The 24658-nt window shown below is 39.0% G+C and overlaps 1 long non-coding RNA gene across 2 annotated transcripts; it reads left to right on the forward strand.

Moving 5' to 3' along the window:
• Positions 1-6551: 6551 nt before the first annotated feature.
• LOC110905589 lies at positions 6552-7986 on the forward strand. 2 transcript variants are annotated; one of them, XR_004878152.1, is made up of 5 exons: positions 6552-6727; positions 6817-6865; positions 6953-6974; positions 7347-7453; positions 7931-7986. It is a non-coding gene; the product is annotated as an uncharacterized LOC110905589 (long non-coding RNA). The 2 variants fall into 2 exon arrangements; XR_004878153.1 differs by having other exon boundaries at positions 7347-7425; positions 7931-7985.
• Positions 7987-24658: the final 16672 nt, after the last annotated feature.

The following is a 24658-nucleotide window of genomic DNA, read 5'->3' on the forward strand; positions in this document are numbered from 1 at the left end:
TTACCTGAGCAAGTAAAATCACAGTAAGCAAGTGCAATATCTTTTACTGGATCTCCTATTCTAGAACGAAGGTTAATAATAACCTATTAGAATCCTAACGGGTCTTTAATTTAGCCTAATCTTAGACCGGTTAGTTTTAAAGAAAGAATGCGGTTCAATCGCATGGAAGGCGAAGACCGGTTTAGAATGTGGTTTTGACCCGACAAGCTTGCATGCTTGTTTAATATGGGTAACATAATCACATTCTGGATTTTGAGAAAATAAGGATATGGTTTGACCCGTTTCGACTAAAATGTGTAAACTAGTTACATAAGCCGATCCGAACGCGAAAGTGCGTAACGGGTAACCATATGAATCATATACAAGTTCCCTGAGTTAATATGCACTAAATATGTTGTGATATCAGTAAGATATCTTCTATTATGCCCAAAAGGATTTTAAACACAAACTATGCCTCATAAGTGCATTTTGGTCATTTTAAAGGGTATAAAAGAGTTTAATTTGTAATCTAAGTTACAGGTCTGATTCATTTAGTAAATATACTTAATTTAATAAGTTATAACAGTAGGGTATCATATATATGTGAAATTTATTAATTATAACCATATTATGCACCGTATGGGCATTTTGGTAATTTCACATAAGCCTAAAAAAATCAAAACTGGAAACCTGAGTTTAAAACTTTTGCTTACTGTTATAATATAAAAATTTACTGAATATATTAGTAGGTATCAACCCTTATATATATAAACTAGTTTTGATACATACTATGTCGTAAAAATGCCTAAAAAGGCGATTTGGAGCCACTTTCGAGTTTTGTATAGAAAGCTGATATTTTTATTATTCCAGAAGGCTCAAAATAATTTATTTAACATAATCAATCAGTAGAAAAAGGTTTGAGGTCAAAAGGATTTATAAAACTCATTTTATAGCCCAAAAGGGCAAAACCGGCAATAACCGAAATAAGCTTAAAACTCTAAGTTATGCTCAGCCTAGAAATAAAAATCTTCAAAAATCCCAAAATATTATTTTATATTAGTAGGTAAAAAGTTCGATATTAAAGTTTGGGTTTAGATAGGCTATATGCTAATTATGCCAATTAATTATCAAGAATGCTTCTAATTACGCTAATGAGCATAACTCTTAATCTAGACCTCAAACTGATGTAAAATTTTAGGTACAAGTTTATATATCAGTAACCAAGGTGTCTACTCTTTTATATTTTAAAAAATCACATTTTAAGGTGAAGAGGGCATAATAGTCAACATTTAAGCAATTAACGGAAACATGCATATGAATTAGATGTCTAATGAACCAAGTTGTATAATCACAGAGGGTTACACTAACATGAAAATAGGTCCAAAAGAAGCTCTAAGGCAATCCTAAACTTGGCTTAAACGGGTCAGAACTGAAAGTCAAAACATAAGTCAAACTATGCGACTTTCAGTTCCAAACCGAGCCTAAACTGAAAATTGTCGAGTTGAACATGTTTAGACATGTTCTTATATTAATTACGAAGTCATTTTAATGACAAAACAGGTTGCATGAATCCTACATTGCTAATTATGTATTAATTTGGAATTAAGCATTCTGTTGACTTTTTAAGGTAAGCTTTGACCCGACAATTGACATAGTTAGAGTGGGAATCTGAGAAAACCCTTATAAGGGTTTATTACCCACATAATTACCTACTTATAGGTATTTTTAATTCGAGATTTGACTGAGTAATTATTGTTTAATCTCGAAGTCAAACCTTGATTACGATGGTTTGATTTTTAGCTAATTACTAAGCTAAACTGAACTAAGAATGATTAGGAACACTTACAATGGTCCTAAATAAGATTAGGGACTTAAGAGAAACTTGATTGCTGTCCAGAGAAGCTCCAGAGCATGCTTGAAATATTTTGCAAGTGAGCAAGTCCAATGTTCACAACTTCAACTCCTTATATAGTGAACCCCATTGCTCATGATCATGCCAAAGTAGTCTATGATTGTTACAAGATCATCCCAGGTGTCCCTAAGATGCTATATACTGCCTATCATGCCCCTGATTTCGAAAACCACACTACTAAGGCGGTGCAACAGGCTGAACAAGCAGCTGTCCAAAACCTGCTGCCAGCGACAGACTTACGGACCGTAAGTCAAGCTCCTTGCGGTCCGTATCCATCTCTTACGGACCGTAAGCTTAGGTGGTTGCGGTCCATAACCGACCCTGGTCTGATGCACCCAGATATGTTCCTTGCGGACCGTATGCCTAACTGGTTGCGGTCCGTAACCGATCCTTGCGGACCGTAAGTTTTATGCCATACGGTCCGCAACCGATGGTCTGAGGACAAAATTTTGTAAACTTTAAGCTTTGACCATGCACTTCTTTCCAATCCGAATCTCATGCAATGCTTTTCAGTTGTGGGACCAAATATTTAGACCTTGCATGCTTTGCATGTACTTACACTCCTTTGGCATCTTGTGGGAGGTTTGAATTTGACGGGAATAACAAGAACTCACCATGGACTTGAATAATTTAAGTTTAATTCTTTTAAATCAAGAATCTAATTTCCTGGATGTTGTAGTAATATTTTAAGAATTCAATTTCCATAAAAATGGAATTTTATTTATTTAGAAACAACCGGCTAGTATATCGGATGTTTATCAAAACGATTTAAGGATCTTGGGATTTATAATTTGGGTCGCTCAGAGGTGTTTTAATAACATGTCGCCCTTGGGTCATTCAGAGGTATTTTAATAACATGACGCCCTTTTCAAATCCTACCATACATCCTTATTTGATCCGGGTTCCTGACACGTTTGACTCACATGACACGTGTCTTTATTTTATTGGACATGAATTTTCGAGGTGTTACACACATACGTTAAAATAAAAGTCAATACATAAAGTAAATGTGAGTACACAAGTTTGCATAGATATAGTAAAAAGCGTTTACGCATAACTAACATGTAACACGTAATGGGCGAAGCATGTAACTATCAACAATGATACCACCTAACCACGTGACTGCGATGTAGAGTATGCACGACACATGTTCACCGAAGCGAACACGTGAAGTAAAGTAATGTGATCCTTAGCAACCCCTGTTCACAACAGGTGCTGAGTCCAAACTATAGTACTATCATTGCTAAAGGCGGTCTAGTGTAACACTGTGTAAGCATAGTAACATGCATTCAACAAATCACGTATAGCATGCGGGAGCGGTTAGCGTTCATAGAGTGTTTGCGTTGTGTTTTGTGTTTTGATAGAGAATGTATGTAACACCCAAAAGTGCGTTAATCGTAAATGGGTTCGAGCATACTCACTGAGCGTGTACCAATCAAGAAACACGATCCTCAATGGATTGAATGGAGCGCCGGGTCAGCCTGCGTACGGGAACAGAAGCATAAGTCCTCCAAAGTGCTGAAACGGTCGGAAATCAAAGTGTCGGTGGGGAAACAGAAGTTTCGTACGAAGCTGGTGCCTTCGTACGAAGGTGGGTCTTCGTACACGCGCTGCTTCCGTTGTCGAAGATCGAGTGTCTTCGCGTCGTCTTCGGAAAATCGAGTGTTCGTCCCTCCAACCTTAAGCTATTGATCGAGCTTAGAGTCGGAGAGGTCTTTGATTGTGTCACGAATGGAAATTGGGCTGTGTTTTCGCCTGAATCGGATGTGTTTCCGAGTCCAATTCGAGACAGTTTCGACATTACCTTGTTCCACTATTCAGTGAACGAAATACATGTCGTTTTTGGTCCGGTTTGGTGTAAAAATCGAGTTTAGAAGGTTTTAAAGAGTTTTCACCCAGATCTAACACTTGGTGGGTGCGAAATCAACTGATTTCTAACTTGGGAAGCCGTAGCTAGTCCCAATACACCCGGTTAAGTGTAGATTAGAAGTGAAATAGAAAGATTTTGATGAAAAAGATGAAGATTTGCTTGAATAGGACTGACTTTAGATGAAAAGGAAGAAGAGTTTTGTGTAAAACAGGAATTTATGAAGAAAAGAAAGAGTTAAGTGAAAATATGACTGTTTTTAAGTGGAGACTTAAGATTTTAGATGAAAACGTAGTTATTCTTGTGAAATTCGAAGTGGAAAACGATGTATAATTGAAGAAACTGTTAAATCTTACTTGAAAACGGCCGGACAGCAGTTCGACAGAGTTTCGGCTTAAAATCAGCAAGTGGGAATGAATGAGAAGGGGCTTGGGTATTTATAGGGAGAGTGGGTTAACACAGAAGGGCCTAGTTCGAACAGGCTGCCTAGCTTCGAACAAAGGTGCTGTTTTGTGCAACAAAATCCTCGTTTCACGTGTAGGATAATCGTTTAATGCGTTTTGTTGCCTTAGTTAGTATTGGTACCATAAGTATTTTAGCGTAGCACTGAGTTTCGAGTTGCGTCGCGTTTTAGAGTGATAAATCGAGTTGTGCGAGTAGCGTTGAGTTTGCACTGCGATAGCGTTTGCGGGTAACAATACACATAATAAGCACACACAAGTAAGGCACATAAGAACACACGTTATCACATTACTACTACTAATAACTGTGTTTGCGATTTAGCGTGTTAGTCGGGATAAGCGAACGCGGAGGCGTATGGTAAGCAAACAAACACACTCGACAATTTCAATAACATAAATCTCTGTAATTCGTGTTGCGTAAGCGTTGTGAATATAAAACGTTTAAATGTGTAGCGGTGCGGTGTGATAAAAAAGTATTTAGTATAACATAACCCTTTGTTTATATCGAATCTCGGAATACGAGACGGTTACAAGTCGAAGCAAAACAAACAGGTAACGATCCGAAACGTCGGGTTGTTACAGCCGGCTACTCTTAAGTAATCTCTTAATGATTCTACTCCAGCCGTAAATCAGATTGGAACATATGCAATTTTGAAGTTAAACGAGTCGCTTTATCTTGCAGTTGATGTATATGCATACAAGATGTTGATAAACTTTAGTTGCATTGATTTCATGATCCTTTGAAGATGACGTGGTGATATAATTTTCTATACAGAGAACTTACACTAACAGGTTTGAACCCTAAATTATAACTGAGTTGAAAGAGGGGTTTTATAATCTAGGAAGGAATCAGTAAGTAAAATGTCATAAATAACCTCACATGATAATCATATGATCTGGCTTAGCTTTTTAATTTAACCTTGTTGGTGCTAAAGGACGTACTGTGTAATGAGATTTACAAATAAAGGATTGTGACTATAATTATTAAAGTTAAAGTGTATCCATTGCAATCCTATACAAACATAAAGGATGGAAAATGTAATTTACCCATTATTTTTTGAAAGTAAAATGCGAAAATAGTCCCTAAGTTTTTTTTTTTTTTTTTTGCGATTTCAGTCCAAAATTAAGCATTTTGTATACGGGTGAGGTTTCGTTTTTGTTGTTATTTTCATCCAAATGGCAAACTAGGTTAGAATTTCTGTTAACCACTCCCCTTTTTTATTTTTTTCCTCATTTAAATGAATGGTATAATGGTTATTTTATGTCTTAAATTATTTTAATTAGCAAACTCCAAAAATATATAAATAAAACCCACACGCATGGTGGATCCATGGTGGTGTGGTGGTGTTCTAAAAAGAGAGAAATGGTAAACGAATATTTAACAATTTAATAACGAATATTGAACGTAACTACTAAATTTATAAATAACTAGTGTTTGGATGTCCGCGCATTGCGCCGGAATACTGTATATTTACAGAACTGCTACAGATTCAACACGTCTAATTTTAAGCAAAATCTATATATTAATGTAGATATGAAAACCTAACCCAAACTACAAGTTAAAATGCAACAAAACGTTATTACCCAAGTCAATCTCAAACTTCAAAAGTTATGATGATAATATCTATTTCAATGTAAAAAATAACATACTTATAAAAAGAAACGTGAGATTATTTTTACAGATATGGGAAGAAATTTACCCTCACATTAATTACGAATTTGCAAAGCCAATAACCATCTGTAGTTTTAAACTAATTTGTTAGAAATATAAACAGTTAAAGATTTTGTTTACAAAACTCTAAACCCTTAAGACAATATTAACAATTAATTTCTTCATTTGTTGTTATGTTATTTACTATTGAGAAAAGTACTATAAAAAGTCCATCTTCTATATTTTAATAATAAAAAACTCTTAAAAGTTAAATGAAGAATCAGGTTTGGAGATGCGTGAATAGGGATGAACATTTCGTACTGGGTAATGGTATCAACCGGTACAGAATTTCTCATACTGAATTTTTCGTTACCGGTAAATACCAAATTTTAACTTCAACTACCGGTTCCGTACCAAATATTTCGGTACCAGTACACAGTATTAACGATTTTCACTACTGGTATTGGTTCGATATGGTACCAATACCATGCCCATCCCTACGCGTGACAAACTAAACATTTTAAAAGGAGAGATGAAAACTTTAGTGGTAAAAACCTAAAACTCCAAAAATATACTATTGTTCAGAATGTTAGAAATCTTCTATATAATAAAAGAAACTTTTTATGGGACACGTGTCCTTCCCTCAAGACATCTGGGATTTGTTTTCTCACTCATTCTCATCTACCTTTGGGTTAACACGCGGACTCCAAAACCTTCTTTAGGGTCCGACCCGTTTTTTTATTCAATGACTACCAGTGTTTTCTTTCTCCCCGTATGATTCTTTCAAACCCTAATTTCTACATGCCCCACATCAGAGAAAGCAGCCGCTCCATCTTCATTTAATCTTGGGGTTTACGGTAGGTGAATTTATCTTACACTTTCGTACCCTATTTTAACATTATCCGTTTGATTTTATCTTCAACGTTTGCTTAATTGTTTTCGTTAGGTGGTAGCGACAGAAGATTTCTCATAGATATTGGGTTCTTATATTCATGGTAAATTACAAATTTCTCAATTGATTTGCGATTTCATCATTGTTTTACTTTATCACCAACTCTAAATCGGTTCTTTATGCTAAACAGAGTCAGGACACGCGAAGTGATGGTGAATGTCTTCCTTTCTTTCTTTCTTGCCTGCTTTCATTTTTGGTTCAAACCCTACTTTTTTTCTTTCTCACTTCAGTAAACACAATATGTTTTTCTAATGCTATGTCGTTTCATACTATGCTCTGTTTATTTTGGGTTTCTTTAACAACTTTAAATTTGTTTTGTTTTGGTTAAATTGGTGGTTATTAAATTAGGTTAATTGTGTTCAACAAGAATAGATGCCCTAAATGCTTGCACGGGAATTCTTAAAATTGATGAAGAACACATTGAAGCTTTGGTCCAGGCCTTTAATGTCACACTCAATTTCTTGATTATAAAAAACATAATTTGAATGTTTATTATAGCTTATTAAGTTCATTTACTCATATAGGGGTGAAGCCATGTTGTTGGTAGAAGAATGGAAGGGAGCTGTTGTAGATATCAAGCGGGTTGCAGAAAAATCGCCTCAGGTAGTTTAAGCCCGATTGTTATGTTAAGGTAAATTACAACTTAATTGGATTTTTTTAACTAAAGATTTCGAGTTTGGAAGAATTCAAACTAAGGACATGTTGCAGCATTGGGTACCTTGCCCGTAGCTAATTCCATTATCCATACAAAATATTGAATAATAGTTTTCTTATTATTGAAGGGGAATTCTGTACTTTATACTTTATATGTATAATCTTGATGTAGTAGCTAATTATTGAAGGGGCAATTCTGTACTTTATATTTTATATATAAAATATTGATGTATTTATTTACATGTAATTATAATTGTTTTAGTGTCACTTAAGCATATCTAAAATTAGCATTGATACACCTCTAAATACATCAACAGTTTATAAAGGCAATGAGTGTTAGCGGGTTAACTTGGTTTGATCTATAGTGAAGTTAACTTGTGTAATTATCTATTTATTTATCACTGTACATGTAAGTAGTTAGAACTTATATTTTATTTTAATGTAAACTATGTAGGCTCTTACGAACATGTGACTGACTAGGAAAACACCATAAAGCAATTGAAAGCACAAAATATGAAGTATAAATTTTATCTTTAGATTTGTATTTATTTTCTAAGTTTTTAGATTGATAGTTGTTGGCTCAGTTCTGTTCTAAACACAATGGAAAACATGAAAACATACCTGTCACCGCAGACCGTGCAGTGGAGAATCTAGTGAGAGAAGACGACATGGAGTTCGACATCTTTGTCAAGGTGATCTGGTTCCTCCTTAGGGTGCTGACTGATGATGGTGACTAAGAAAACCGAAAAGGATATCGGCCGTAGGAGAGGGAGGTCGAACGTGATGATGTTATGCTTATGGGGTATCTTTAATTGTGTAACTGTCTATCCCCTTAACCTCCACATAAGTCTCCTTATATAAGCACCCAGGAGGAAACCTAATTAGTTAATAAGGGTAATATGGTCCATCAACAATTACCAACTAATTATTTAATAGGTTGTTATATATTTTGATCTATATAATGTAAATGATTATAATGGCTATAGATTAAATATTAATACATAATATATTTAATCTTACATTCTCCACTTAGCCGAGTAATCATTTACTATGAGTATTAGATAAGCCTGATCAGGATTTAACACTCATTTTAGCCTTAAACAAGTACTATAGCAGAGAAATACAGCCGTTGAATCATTATGCGACTCAGGACCCCCATTAATCATACTATAGCCTTAATTTAAAACCTAATCGTTATAATCAAAATACGCATAAGCCCTTTGTTTGATTTGTAACTTTATTTGTCTATATGCCATTATACCGGTTAAACATATTCTAAGAGACATACAAAATCAAACTGAGGAAATTTCATTAACATAAAACATAAGCTAGTACAATATGCTTAAATAAGGTCTTTACTAAATCCCATATTCCGAACATGTTCTTCGTAAACCTTAGGAGGGAGACCTTTAGTTATCGGATCCGCAAGCATATCTTTAGTACTAATATACTCGATACAAAGATTATTTTCCTCAACTCGTTCACGTACGAACAGATATTTTGTATCGAGATATAAACCAGCTCCAGTCGAACTGTTACTGTTCGAGAAACTAACGGCAGCTGAATTATCACAGTAAAGCTTCAATGGTCTAGAAATGGAATTAACAATTTTGAGTCCAGTGATCAGATTTCTAAGCAACATTCCATGATAGGTTGCGTTATAAACAGCAATATACTCTGCCATCATTGTGGAAGTTGTGGTCAACTGTTGTTTATGACTCTTCCATGAGATAGGGCCGCCTGCTAACATAAAGATATAGCCCGAAGTGGATTTCTTGTCATCTTTGCATTTTGCAAAGTCAGAATCAGAATAGCCCACAACTTCTAAATGATCACTTCTTCTATAAGTCAGTTTATAGCCTTTTGTCCCTTGCAGATATCGAAGTACCTTCTTAGCTGCTTTCCAGTGATCTAGGCCAGGATTAGTCTGATAACGGCCTAGCATTCCAGCAATATAAGCGATATCTGGGCGAGTACAGACTTGAGCATACATCAAGCTCCCGACTACTGACGCGTAAGGTATCTGGCTCATTTGCTCCTTCTCAACCTCTGTTGTCGGACACTAGAATGAACCGAAAACATCTCCTTTAACTACTGGAGCGACGGAGGGTTTGCACTGTTGCATGTTGTAACGTGTAAGGACACGATCTATGTAAGCCTTCTGGGACAATCCTAAGATCCCTTTGTGTCTATCTCGGTGAATTTCGATGCCAATGACGTAAGAAGCATCTCCGAGATCCTTCATGTCGAAGTTATCCGAGAGTAACCGCTTCGACTCATGCAACATGTCTAAACTATTACTTGCCAATAGAATATCATCTACGTAAAGAACAAGTATAGTAAAGTCGCTCCCACTCATCTTAAGGTAGGTGCATTGATCCACTTGATTCTTCATAAAACCTTGTTTCTTTATGACTTCATCAAACTTGAGGTACCACTGACGTGATGCTTGTTTTAACCCGTAAATGGATTTCTTCAACTTACAGACTAGATGCTCCTGACCTTCAGGTTTAAAGCCTTCAGGTTGTTTCATGTAAACATCTTCGTCCAAGTCTCCGTTAAGGAAAGCGGTTTTAACGTCCATCTGATGCAGCTCTAAATCGAAATGAGCTACTAGGGCCATGACGATCCTTAATGAATCTTTACGAGAGACAGGTGAAAATGTCTCTTGATAATCAATTCCCTCTTTCTGAGTGTAGCCCTTTGCAACCAATCTCGCTTTGTAGCGTTCAACGTTCCCATTCGGATCCAGTTTTGTTTTGAACACCCATTTGCATCCTACGGGTTTGACTCCGTTGGGTAATTCTACCAAATCCCAAACGTCATTTTTCTTCATGGAATCAAGCTCATCAATCATTGCTTTATTCCATTCAGAAGACTGATCACTGCTAATGGCTTCATTGTAAGAGATAGGATCATTGAGCTTTCCGGGATCCATTTCAGTCAGGTAGGTAACATAATCATCCCAATTAGTAGGCCTTCTTTGCCTAGATGACCTCCTGAGTGGATTATCGGGTTCAGTGTTGTCTTGGTTTTGAGCGTTTGATGTGCCTTCGTCATGAGGTATAATGGGTTCTGATTGTGGAGGTGAATTTGGAGTTGGTGCAGTAGCTTCAGGTGCAGTAGTTGCATTGGGTACAAGAGGAGTAATCGGAGTAATGGTAAGCGACGAATCTCTCCCCCCCGCGTCTTGTACTTCTTGCAATTCTTCGTAAGGGTTGGTACTGCTCCCACTGACCTTGAAATCCTCCAGGAACGCGGCACGCTTGGTTTCAACAATACGGGTGACATGGGAAGGACAATAGAAACGATAACCCTTTGAGTTATCAGGATACCCGATAAAGAAACAGGTAACTGTTTTAGGGTCAAGTTTCCTTAGGAAAGGATTGTAAAGTTTTGCTTCAGCAATGCAGCCCCATACTTTCATATATTTAAGACTCGGTTTCCTTCCTGTCCAAAGTTCATAAGGAGTTTTACGGACAGACTTAGAAGGAAATCTATTAAGTATATGAACAACTGCCTTTAACGCTTCAGTCTAGAGGGATAATGGTAAATTAGTGTTGGCTAACATACTGCGCACCATGTTCATAAGGGTACGGTTTCTTCTTTCAGCGACACCGTTCTGCTGAGGTGTACCAGGCATGGTGTATTGGTTCACAATCCCCTGGCCCTTACAAAACTCATAAAATGGACCAGGAGCTTGACCCACATCAGTATGTCTTCCATAATATTCACCGCCTCTATCTGATCTCACAACTTTAATCTGACGATCTAATTGCTTTTCAACTTCAGCCTTATAATCTTTAAAAGTTGTTAGAGATTCAGATTTCTCCTTAATAAGATACAAGTACATGTAACGAGAATAATCATCAATGAAAGTGATAAATGAAGTATGTCCTGTTATGCCAGCGATTTGGTAGGGACCACTAATGTCAGTGTGAATGAGTTCTAATAAATTAGAGCTCCTAGTGGCACCTTTCTTATTCGCTAATGTCATTTTACCTTTAAGACATTTGACACATGTTCCAAAATCAGAGAAATCGAGAGGAGGTAAGACTTCATCCTTTACTAGACGATTTAATCGTTCTTTTGAAATGTGGCCTAAACGCTGATGCCACAACATGGATGAAGTCTCTAAGTCTCGTTTCTCTTCCATCTTTGTGAGTGATTCATTAATGTTATATGACAACAAAGATTTGGAAAAGCCATCATCTAGTTCTAATCTGTAGAGACTACCATCCAGAACACCAGTACCATAAAGAACAGAATCATAGAGGATAAAGAGTTTGCGATGACCATGGGAAACAATAAAACCGTCCATGTCTAACTTTGGTCCTGATACAAGGTTCCGAGTTACCTCAGGAACATATAAGGTATCATAAAGTTTAATACATAAACCAATTTTCATAACTAATTGTAATGTTCCAATGGCCTTCACTTCTAATTCTCGATCATCCCCAACCTTAAGCGTTCTTTGGTTTCTTTCCAGCTTCCGGATTGAAAGGAATCCCTGAGTTGAATTGGTAACATGAACCATAGAACCAGAATCAAACCACCAAGAATTAGCAGGAACACTTAAATTATAGTACTCAAGTATCATAAAATAATCGTTACCTTTCTTAGCCACCCACTCCTTAAAGTCAGGGCATTCCTACTGCATGTGTCCTGTCTTTTTACAGAACTTGCAGCGGATACTGCCTAAGAAGTTCTTAGAGCTGGAAGGTGTACTTGTATTAGGATTAGGCCTTTGGACTTTTGAAGCATCCTTCCTCTGATGATTGTTCTTCCTTTTCTTAGAGTTGGAGGTGGTGAAGTTGGCAACATCGGTAATGCGATCCATCCTCATAAGCTCTTCCTCCTGTACGCACATGGCGACCAGCTCACTCATCGTCCATTTTTCCTTCTGAGTGTTGTAATTGATCTTAAATTCTTCAAAGGACGAAGGAAGCGAAGTGATGATAAAATGAACGAGGAAACCATCACTGATTTCCATTTCTAGCCCCTTCAGCTTATTGACCATGTCGAGCGAAAAAAAAATTCTTTTTTCCTTAGTTTATTTGATCAAATAAAAAAGCCACTTTGGGATTGCTGAATGACACATCATCATGATGTGCTCGCGAATGCCGCTCCTCCCATCATACTTAGTTGTCACCAGCTTGAGGATAAGGGTACTAGCGTGTGCTTTAGACGTCCCTTTGAACTGCGCCTCCACATGTTCCAAGTAGGTTTTAGCATCTTCAGAATCAGGAATAGCTCCCCTGATTGCATTGCTTATGGACTGCTTCATAAACATGAGAGACATGCGGTTACATCTAGTCCACTTTTCATGAGTTAACTGCTCAGCAACAGTACTTTGAGTGGTAAGGTCCGCTGGCTTATTCTCTCTTAGAGCATAATCAAAATCCAGCAATCCAAGTGTAAGCATGAGAGCATCCTTCCATGCAGCATAGTTATCTCCGGTCAAAGGTGGAATCCCGTAATTGGGCGCTGATAGTGGAAATAAGATGAGCAAATTATGATACTAAGGAAGAAGTCCTAATCTGATCTAAGGGCACGTTAAACTAAGGCAGGCATAAATAATGACCATTTTACGTTATGAAGCTGTGATATTGTCTATTACTAACATCAAAATAATAGACTTAGTTAAAATTATACTTAAACGAAGACAAAACAGCTTTGGCCAGAAGTGTAATCATTTAAGCATATGTGCAAAGTGGTTGTAACAAATCAGCTTTGGCCAGAAATTGAGACAATCACTTTAGTTATGCACTTGTTAAGTATGCCATCTATGAAGGAATTAAATCAGCTTTGGCCAGAAATTAAGACATTCATGTTTATGATGCACACTTAACATAGCTTTCGTAATACTTGAATGATAAGTAGATGTATCAAGTCAGCTTTGGCCAGAAATGATACATCAGAAGCTCATTCAAGTTAAGCTATTTTGGTTTTGCAAAACATTATCTGATTCTGATTAATTAACTAAATAATTACAAAACCAATCATTTAATAGCAAACCACCCGTTAGCGCGGATCGAACTGAGTTATGAGATCTCGAGTCAGTTATGAGGTCTCGAGTCGCAACCTTGTTGTCTCGAGTCGGAACCATGGTCTCGACTACTATATCTTATGAGATCTCGAGTCATGATGAGGTCTCGAGTCGCAACCACGGTCTCGAGTCGCAACCTTATGGTCTCGAGTTGTAGACTTTTGAGGCCTTATAATTTCGAGTCGAGACCTTATGGTCTCGAGTCGAGATCTGTTGGTCTCGAGTTGTGAAGGTTTAAGGACCTGATGATTTCGAGTCGAGACCTTATGGTCTCGAATCGAGACTGATGGTCTCGAGTCGTAATCTGATGATCTCGAAGCTTCCTGTTAACAGCTGTGAATGTGAAAGCATAACTGAAAATTCGAATTCTAAGGGATTTTGTGATAGTGTTTCCTGTTTTAAGATGATCTAATTTTATCAAAATATTTTGAAAATTATAACTGTTTATCTAATAACAGTTTTGAAATTCTTTAGAGGACAAAATCAGATCAAAACATGAAAAAACACTTAATAATCCAAATCATATTCCAAAACATAATAGAATTTTCGAATTTTCCTAAGAACATGATGAACCCTAAAAAACATAAAACATAAATTCTGGAACCCGAAACCTGAATTTTAATAGTTTTCCAAAACAGATTTCGGTTAAAACATAACCCAGTTGAATTTGAGTGAACATATAATTAACCTTTTTCTGAAAACAGTGATCTCGAGTGGACATGACCGACTCGAAACCGGCTGTGAATTAAATGAGGCTTTCAAAATTCCGTTTTCCAAGTTTTAATCCCAGAATTATGGATACGAAAACAGAACTGACTAATCAACATATGCTCTGATACCACATATTGGTTCAGTTCTGTTCTAAACACAATGGAAAACATAAAAACATACCTGTCACCGCAGACAGTGCAGTGGAGAATCCAGTGAGAGAAGACGACATGGAGTTCGACATCTTTGTCAAGGTGATATGGTTCCTCCTTAGGGTGCTGACTGATGATGGTGACTAAGAAAACCGAAAAGGGTATCGGCCGTAGGAGAGGGAGGTCGAACGTGATGATGTTATGCTTATGGGGTATCTTTAATTGTGTAACTGTCTAACCCCTTAACCTCCACATAAGTCTCCTTATATAAGCACCCAGGAGGAAACCTAATTAGTTAATAAGGGTAATATGGTCCATCAACAATTACCAACTAATTATTTAATAGGTTGTTATATATTTTGATTTATATAATGTAAATGATTATAATGGCTATAGATTAAATATTAATACATAATATATTTAATCTTACAATAGTTATATACAACTTTTTGATGTATGTAGGTTGGTTTTTGGGATATTAAGGACACGAACTCAGATGAAATAGAGCCACATGATCTTGTCTTGGAATCCAGTCAGAGTCAGGTTTGTCTTTTTTATTAGGACAATGTAAATGTATCTTGATTTTTGGAATGTAGTCATAACAACCACTTCGGAATGTTTGAATAAACAACTTAATCGGGTCTTTTATGCAATGTGCAAGGTGAAGATGACGAATTATGAAGATGATTATGATGACTACGATGAAGATGAGGATCTTGAAGATGAGGATTGTCGAATCCTCAAATCCCTGAAGCCGTTCAGAGAGTTTGGCGGTACTAACCTTAGATTCGGTGAGCTTCGGTTCAGGTTCGTCCTCTCGTTGTCACGGTGACGATTCCTCTTGTGGGGTGTCGGGTCTTGAACTGCAGCCACATGAAAAGCTAGTTAGAGGGCCCGAGGGGGTTCACCCCGAGGGCACTCCGAGGCTCAAGTCAGTATCTTGTGTGGTAAAGATGTCGTAAGTGCAAGTAAAATATATAATCTAGGGAGAGGGAGCAGATGTATGAGAGAAGGAAGAGAAGTAACCTTCTTATTTTGTGGGGAAAATGTAATCTGTCCCTTCCTGGAGAAGGGAGTCTTCTTTATATAGTGAGACACTTGGGCCATAGCCCTAATGGGCCGATCCAAGAGTGGGTTATCAGGACATGGCCCACTCAAACCAACTAAACATACCGAGAACGGCACAAGTGGGCTCAAGCCCAGCCACCAATCTAGGGCGATGAGCCCGGACGAGGAGCCCAAGCGGGGATCCTCGTCGTCAAGTCATCCTTAGTCCAAGTCTATTTACTCATGAATGGGCGCAGGACTTGTTCCAGTCCCTGACAATCTAGGCGGGTTGTTATCCGCCCTTCAGCCGTTCCCTCTATCCGTCGGGTAAGCATAGCCTAAGGCACGTCATGCCAAACCAATCTACTTTGTTGTCCTTGGGGTGACCTTGCATTTAGTACTTAAAATAGCCAGGTGACCCCTTAAGTAGGGTAGCCCAATACCTTACTTCAATTTATGCCTCCTTGAAGGCATTCTTTCCAATGCACTTGTTCGATAGTGCTTTTTTGTAGCGTTTATGCTATTTAGATCATCTTTGCATATACTTCTTAGATGCATTTCAATCAAAGTACTCGTTCGAGAGTAATTTCCCAAAGGGCATCGACCGGGATGCCTTATTTACCGTGTTGTACTCTTTGTGCTGTGTTCCTCTAATGAGGGTTTTTGTATTGCTTGAACTGTTAAAACTTATGAGTTTTCTTTGTACCCTTTTAAGCCGTTAAGACTTTCTATGGGTCGCTTTGTAACTTTTTGAGTTGTTAAAGCTTTGTTGTAACACCTCAAAATTTTGTGTCCAATAATGTGTTAACACGTGTCATGAGTTTACACGTGGCATTAAATATTAAATAAAGGACTAAAGTTGACAAACCTTGAAAGTATGTAAATTCGAGGGTTATAAATGTCAACGAAGGGTAAATATACTGTATAGTAATCCTAAATGATGCTCGTACCTTCAAACGAATAAATCATGGATCGTACGGAGCGAAACGCGGAAGAAAGTGAGAGATTACAAGCTACAGGGGTTAATTGTGTCAACATTTTAATTTATACCTCTGAGTGACCCTTTGACGAACCCGAGGCTTTGTAACAGTAAAATACGCTCACTAGAATATACTATATAAATTTCGCGAAGTTCCGTTTTAAAACGAGAAAGTTATGATCAAATTCGTATGAGAGGGGTTAAAAGCGTCAACGATAAAAGTTAAGGCTTTTCGGATAGTAATTAAACTAACTGGGGACTTAACAATGCAGGTAAAAGTTACGAGGCCCTTAATTGTAAATAATCGAGGGCCAAATCGCAAAGTTACCCCTTCGAAACCGAAAGGACAGGTTAATCATTACAAAAGATTTGAAAATCCTTGAAATCAACCCTCAGGCGGGCCGCGTGAGTGAAACCGGCAAGCCAATGCGGGTCGCGCGCCAGTTAAAGATCCGTTTACTGACATGGAGATTCAGGCGGCCCGCGTCCATGTTGCATAATCTCCAATGCGGGCCGCGTAAGGATCCCAGATGCAGAAACTTTGGACAGATGCATTGTTTGAGCTAGTGAACGATCATTTGAGCATTAATTGAAGCATGGGCGCCCTCTACATGACCCCTAGCACCCAGGGCCACCTGCTGATCGTCCATGATCCAATGTAGGGTGAGTTGTAATGATCTTAAGCCCAATCTTTCACTATAAAAGGCACCACATTGCACATAATGAATCACACCTCAAATCGGCATTCTAGATCATCTCTGGAGCTCTCAAGCACTCTTCTAACATCCTAAGTCGTGCACCAAGCTTCAGTAAGTGTGTCTACCCTTTTGTGGCTTAGTTTTTGCTTAGTTTAGCTTAAAAGTCAATCCGTCGTAATTAAAATTGACTTTACGATAAATCACAAATGGTCCAGTGGTTTGTCGAATCAAAGATAGTTATATGTTGGTAATCATGTGGGCTTTAAACCCCTAAAAGGGCATCCTCTGATTCCCACTCTAACTAGTCCGAATGTCGAGTCAAACGTGCTTAGAAAAAGTCAACAGAAATGCTATTTTGCGATTTCATGCATAATCTGTAATGTAGGTGATATGTAACCTGTTTAAACACTCATAAAACATGATAGTAAGTATATTAACTAGTCTAAGCTTGTTTGATCCGACCATTTATTGTTTTGACCCGGTTCGGGGCCGAAAGTCGCAAAGCTTTGACTTTTGCATTGACTTCAGTTCTGACCCGTAAAAGTTTGATTTAGATGAGCCTTAGGACTCTCTTAGGACCAGGTTACATGATGGTATAACCCTCTGTGACCGGTTCGTTGTTTGTCCGAGTCTTTTACACCTTTCCGTTAAATGCTTAAAAGTTGACCGTAACGCCTTTTTGATTTAAAACGAGAATTTCAGACATGTGAAAGAATCATAACCTTAGTTACTGATTTCTAAGCATATCCCTAAAATTTCACGTCAATCCGAGGTCCAGAATAGGAGTTATGCTAAATAGCGCAAATTACGGAAACTTTAGTAATTTAATAGTGCAATTAGCATAACGCCTATCTAAACCCGGATTTCGACACCAAACCTTTTACTCACTGATGTAAAATAATATTTTGGGGTTTTTAAAGATTTTTAATTATTTTTAACCTGCTCATAACCTGCGGTTATGGCAACGGTTCGGTAAATACCGAATATACCCTTTTCGGCCATAACTTGAGTTCTACAAGGTCTTTTGACCCGATTCCAGTTGTTACTGATTTTAAATAATAAATAAAGTATTTTAGACTTTGTAAACTGTTCGGGAAACTCAGATTTCTTGTAGAACTCAGAAACCTCTTTTATAATCTTTAAAAAGACCGAAATACCTCTATGGGGCATAATATGAACTTAAACTCGTTACGGGCATTATGGAAGGTATCCTACTGATACCACAACCTCTTTAAAGCATATTGACTTAGGAAAACAGTGTAGGGCTCTTACGGTTACCCGTTGCGCCTTATGCGCGCACGGTTCGGCTTATGTAACTAGTTTACATAAATTAGCCGAAACGGGTCAAACCATATTATTTTGACCCCAAAATACAGAGTGTGATTATTATACCCCTATAAAACAAGTCTTCAAACTTGTTGGGTCAAAATCACATTCCATTCCCGGTTTTCGCCTTTCACGCGATTAAACCGTATCTATCCGTTGAAACTAACCGGTCTAAGCTACGGCTAAATTAAAGACCCGTTAGGAGTCTAATAGGTTAATTTAAACCTTCGTTCCAGAATAGGGGACCGATAAAAGCTATCTGCAATTTATTTCGATTAAGGATTTATACTTGCAAAGGTAAATACTTTTAACTTATTTTCCGTTATACGGGCTTGGGTTACGGTATTTAAAATACCGCTTGGTCGGGCAATTGACCCCAACTCATTAGTAGTTGGGTATTATCAATGTGACCCGTTTAAAAATTTGTTTTGTTTGGCTTTACGCATTTGGGGGCTTAATGACCATGTCCCGGATATCCTTGGCAGCATTTTACGAAATGGCCACGACCTTGACATCCGGGTGTAGGCGTACACCCGGCATTATGTCCATGACTATAAAGGTATAGCCGTTGGTTTTCCCGCCACGGTTTTATACTATGTGGTGTGTCTATTAAACTTTAACCCGGCACGACCCGGGCGACCGAACGCATAGTAAACATGTAATTCTTTACAAGATTTAATTATAAATTATCCCAAGTTATAAAGAGTTTGTGCCTTGTGCATTTAAACCAATTTATTAAACATTTTACAAAAGTGTCGGTTGAATGTATTTACCAGTGTAAACTGACGTATTTTCCCAAAAAGACTAAATGCAGGTACTATGCGTAATTGGCTGGGATTTCTCCTTAGCATCATTAGAAGTCTCGCAAGCTTAAGATGCCTGAAGTTTGTTGAACAATACTTTCGTTATTATTATTGATCCCCTGTGGATTTTATTTTCAACAATGGTGATACTTTGATATTACAATTAATGTTGAAATATATTTATCTTTATGCTTCCGCTGTGCAGTCATATAATTGTGTGGTTTGACTATATTGTTGCCAACTACGTCACGATAATCCCCCACCAGGCCCACCGGTGAGACACGTGGAAATCGGGGTGTGACAGGTTGGTATCAGAGCCAACACTGAGTGAATTAAACACTAGCCTTGTGTTTAATCTCAGTTACACAATTGCACATACTTGAGTCTAGACAAGAACATAGGACAAATTCGAATTGTTATTCCGGTTTGTCTTTTATTGTTTATTGTTATTTAAAGTTTTGAAAGCAGGAAATATGCCACTAGCAATCAGACGAGGAAGAGGAGGAAGAGGCAAGGGACAGATCATTACTCACAATGATCACGAGGCTGGTCCTTCGAACATGCTAGCTCCTTCCAGTACAAGGAGTGAAGAACCACAGAGACGAAGAAGAAACCTCTTTGAACCTGCGAGACATTCTACCTCGCATAGCTCAACACCTTCGTACCGCCATTCTTTCGGACCAAACTCAGAAAATGACCCCAATAACCCTCAACCATCATTTATACCTCTCCAGCGATCTGCTTCGCACCGTTCTTATGGCGATCCTTCACCTTTCTTCATAGGACAGTTTAACCCGGCAGACTATGTCCAAGAGCCAATAGGGTATAACCCTTTAGGACCAGAGGATCACTTTTCTGAAGACAATACAGTGGATATGGACGAGGATACAGACCCTGTCGAGCCTGTAAGGGGTACTCCCAATCATCCAATCGAGATCTCTGATGGGTCATCCTTCCATGGAACACCCTATCAAGGTCCCGACAGCTACCAGGCGAGGTTTGACCAATGTAATTGGTACTTTACACCTTCACATCATTTCTCGCCTCATGATCAACAGCAACAACAGGATCCTTCTGAGGATTCGCGGTTTGTGGCAGTTACGCCACCACCACCGCCACCGGTTCAACCAGTAATTCCAGATCCGCCAAGGCGTAGAAGATCAGGCGCACGGATGTCTACCTGAGGAGGGGAATTCCATTTCAGCACCCCTCGCCACTCGAGTGCTAGTCACTTTCCGTCAGTGCCTGAAGAAGAACCACAATTAGGTGAACCTTCGGGTCACCCTGCAGAGGTGAATTCTGCACCAGTTGCACCATCTCTGCCACCTTTCGGATATGACAATCCGATACCAGCGTACGGCGCTTCCACGGCGTACAATCCGTTTGAGCAGCCGACTCACACGCACTACAACTATAACTATGATGCCGATCCATATGTGGTAGCGGCTAATTATAATGCCCTCCATGGAACCTCTTGGAGACCAGATTACTCAGCTCATGGGTATCCAATACCTCCTAGACCTCCGGTTCAGCAATCGTCGCAGCAGCCATGATTTTCCCCACCGGAGCAAGAAGAAATACTCCACCGTCTAACCGTGTGGAACGAGACTTCGAACAAGAACGTAAGAGTAATCGTGGATTTCTCAAAGGCTTAGCAAACCTACTGAAAGGGAGGAAGAAACGAGATCATTAATCTCTTTATGTATTACAGTATTTATTATAACGAGCAAAATCCCTGTGAGGACATTTGCTTAGAGTATTTTAGTCCCTGTGTGGACATTTATAGTGTTTAGTCCCTGCGTGGACAATTGCATTTCAGTCCCTGCGAGGACTTATCTTTTTAGTCCCTGTGTGGACATCTATCTTGTATTTGGTCCCTGCGTGGACTTGATCTTCTATAGACCACTGCGTAGGTAATTAATTATTTAAAAAGTCCCGTTTAGGGCAGCGTGTAATCATATTTGAAGTTTATGGAATGTTATGTTATAAATTTCATTTTTGTTATTATTATATATGAAATAAATCAAAATACATTTCCCTTAAATTTAAATCTGCCTAAATAAAGAATCTTAAGAGTGAAACCTAGCCAGGTGTCTTTATAAGATCCGGCCAAGATGGTAAGACCTGATTAAAAGATTCAGATTCCCTGTTAACCTCTGTAATCATGTTAACGTTTATGGCAAATGCGATTCGTTAAAAATCGCACACGTCATTCTTGTATAAGAATCCTTCTAAGGATTCCAAAGCCCAAATTAATGATTTATAAATCGTGGGTTAAATCGTCAATAAAGATGATCATTTATAAAACATCCATTAGCGATGTAGTGCCTACTGGCCAAACTTATTAAACATCCATTAGCGATGTAGTGCCTACGGGCCAAACTTATTAAACATCCGTTAGTGGTGTAGTGCCTACGGGCCATAATTATTGTCATATACGACAAAAGGCAGTGGTAGTCTATGACTCCCTGTCGGAAAAGGTAAAAGAACTATGGTTCAAACCTTCATGCCTTGATTCTCTGTAATCCCGGCTAATATTATAAAAACGTCCTCGTGACTAGGCTTTTATGCCAATAACAATATTGTTTGAAATTAGGATAAGTATGTTCAAATCCTAAATAAAAGTGAGTAACAAATTAACCAGATATGGTCTCTGTTACCATGGTTAATGAATTGCCATAAAAGGCAATTCCATAATAAACTCCTAAATAAAATTTTTCGCTATCTTCTGTAGCAGATTCAAGTTACCATGGCTGATCCAAGTGGGGAGAATAGTCATTCGAAAGAAGACGAATACAATAACGCCCAGGTTCATTTAACGGGCGCTGAATTAAGAGCTCTTGTCGACAATGCTGTTAAGGCAGCCCTGGATCGACAATACGAGGAGTATACTGAATCCCGGAGCAGAACCATATCTAAACCACACTCAAAGCCGAAAACCCACTCAAAATCTCACAGCAAACCACCGTCTAAGCCAAAAAAGGACGATGATAATCACTTGTCCAATGAAAACAGTGTCCGACCAGAAAAAGTTTATACTGATGCATCTTGCGCCAGGGGCTGCACCTACAAGTATTTCGTATCATGCAAACCCCGAGACTTCACTGGAGAGAAAGGCGCGGTTGATTGCATGACGTGGCTAGACGAGATGGACACCGTGGTGGACATCAGTGGGTACGCAGAGAAAGATGTGGCAAAGTTTGTTTCACAATCATTCAAGGGCGAGGCCCTGGCTTGGTGGAGAGCTTTGGTTCAGGCCTCGGGGAAGGCTGTTCTATACAACATGACATGGGAGGAATTCATTTCTCTCATCAAGGAGAATTACTGCCCTCAACATGAGGTTGAAAAGATCGAGACCGACTTTCTATCGTTGGTTATGACGAACCTTGACTGTCAAGCTTACCTCACGAGCTTCAACACGATGTCCCGGTTGGTTCCGTATCTGGTAACCCCGGAGCCAAAGAGGATAGCTCGTTTTATCGGTGGGTTAGCCCCCGAAATAAAGGCAAGCGTAAAGGCCTCTCGGCCAGCGACCTTTAGATCTGTAGCCGACATATCTTTGTCCCTTACTCTTGATGCGGCCCGGCAAAGATCGCTGAGGAACAAAGAGGCTGAGAAGAGAAAGCGTGAATATGATACTTCACAAAGGTCGGGCAAGAAGGACCGTGGAAACGGTGACAACAAGAGAGGGTCTGAGTCAAGGAAGGATGGGCAACAGTCTGGTGAGAAGCCCAAGTGCAAGAATTGCAAGAGACATCACTTTGGAAAGTGTAGACTCGAATCAAACTCGCAGACTCAATCGAAGTCATCTGCTTGCGGGTTATGCAAGTCCAAGGACCACAAGACCGTGGATTGCAAAAAGATAAAAGATGCAACTTGCTATAACTGCAACGAGAAGGGGCACATTAAAACCAACTGCCCTAAATATGCCAAGAAGCCTGAAGAGGCCAAGAAGACCAATGCAAGAGTCTTCAGGATGGAGGCGAAAGAAGCAGTGCTAGATGATAACGTGATCACATGTACTTTTCTCGTAAATGATATCTTTGCAAGAGTACTTTTTGATTCGGGCGCTGATAAGTCCTTCGTAGATCATAAATTTTGCAAATTGATGAACATGCCTGTCAAAACCTTAAATGTGAATTACGAGGTAGAGCTAGCAGATGGCACCATAGAAATCGTCTCCACTGTGTTAGATGGATGTGTGATATCCATTAAGAACCACTCTTTTCCTCTATCTCTGCTTCCCTTTAAATTGGCCGGTTTTGACCTAGTATTGGGTATGGACTGGTTATCTCACAACCAGGCCCAAATCGTCTGCAACAGAAAGCAAGTGGTGATAAAGACTCCGTCTGGTGAATCGCTTACCATTCGGGGAGATACCCAGTACGGATTGCCTGAGCAAGTGACTATGCTCAAGGCTTCAAAATGTCTAAAGAAGGGTTGTGTCATCTACATGGCACAGGTGATTATTGAAGAGCCTAAACCGAAGATAGAAGACATTCCCGTCATTTCGGAATATCCAGAAGTTTTCCCTGAAGATCTACCTGGTTTGCCACCAGATAGGCAAGTGGAATTCAGGATCGATATCATCCCTGGAGCAGCACCTATTGCTAGAGCACCTTACAGGCTAGCACCAACCGAAATGAAGGAGTTGAGGACCCAGCTGGATGAACTGCTAGCTAAGGGTTTCATCAAACCTAGTTCGTCTCCCTGGGGAGCACCTGTCCTGTTTGTTAAGAAAAAGGACGGATCGATGCGTCTGTGCATCGATTATCGCGAGCTTAATAAGGTCACGATAAAGAATAGATATCCCTTGCCGAGGATCGACGATTTGTTCGATCAATTACAAGGGGCAAGTTACTTCTCGAAGATTGACTTGAGGTCAGGCTACCATCAACTGAAAGTCAGAGATGAAGACGTACCTAAAACCGCATTTAGGACTCGTTACGGTCACTACAAGTTCCTGGTGATGCCTTTTGGGCTCACTAATGCACCGGCTGCGTTCATGGATCTCATGAATCGCGTCTGCAAGCTGTACTTAGACAAATTCGTCATCGTTTTCATCGACGATATTCTTATCTACTCGAAGAACCGAGCTGACCATGGGAAACACCTTCGCTGTATTCTCAAACTCCTGCATAATGAGAAACTCTATGCCAAATTCTCTAAGTGCGAATTCTGGCTTCGAGAAGTCCAATTTCTTGGACATGTCGTCAGCGAGCGTGGTATCCAGGTGGATCCCGCTAAAGTAGAGGCGATCATGAATTGGTAAGAGCCAAAGACGCCTACAGAGATTCGTAGTTTCCTGGGGTTAGCAGGATACTACAGGCGTTTCATCGAAAATTTTTCAAGGATTGCTGCGCCCTTAACTTCCTTGACCAAGAAGAAGGTAAAGTTCGTTTGGGGCCCTAAGCAGCAAG

The sequence above is a fragment of the Helianthus annuus genome, chromosome 14 (genome assembly GCF_002127325.2).
Source record: "Helianthus annuus cultivar XRQ/B chromosome 14, HanXRQr2.0-SUNRISE, whole genome shotgun sequence".
NCBI classification, from domain to species: domain Eukaryota; kingdom Viridiplantae; phylum Streptophyta; class Magnoliopsida; order Asterales; family Asteraceae; genus Helianthus; species Helianthus annuus.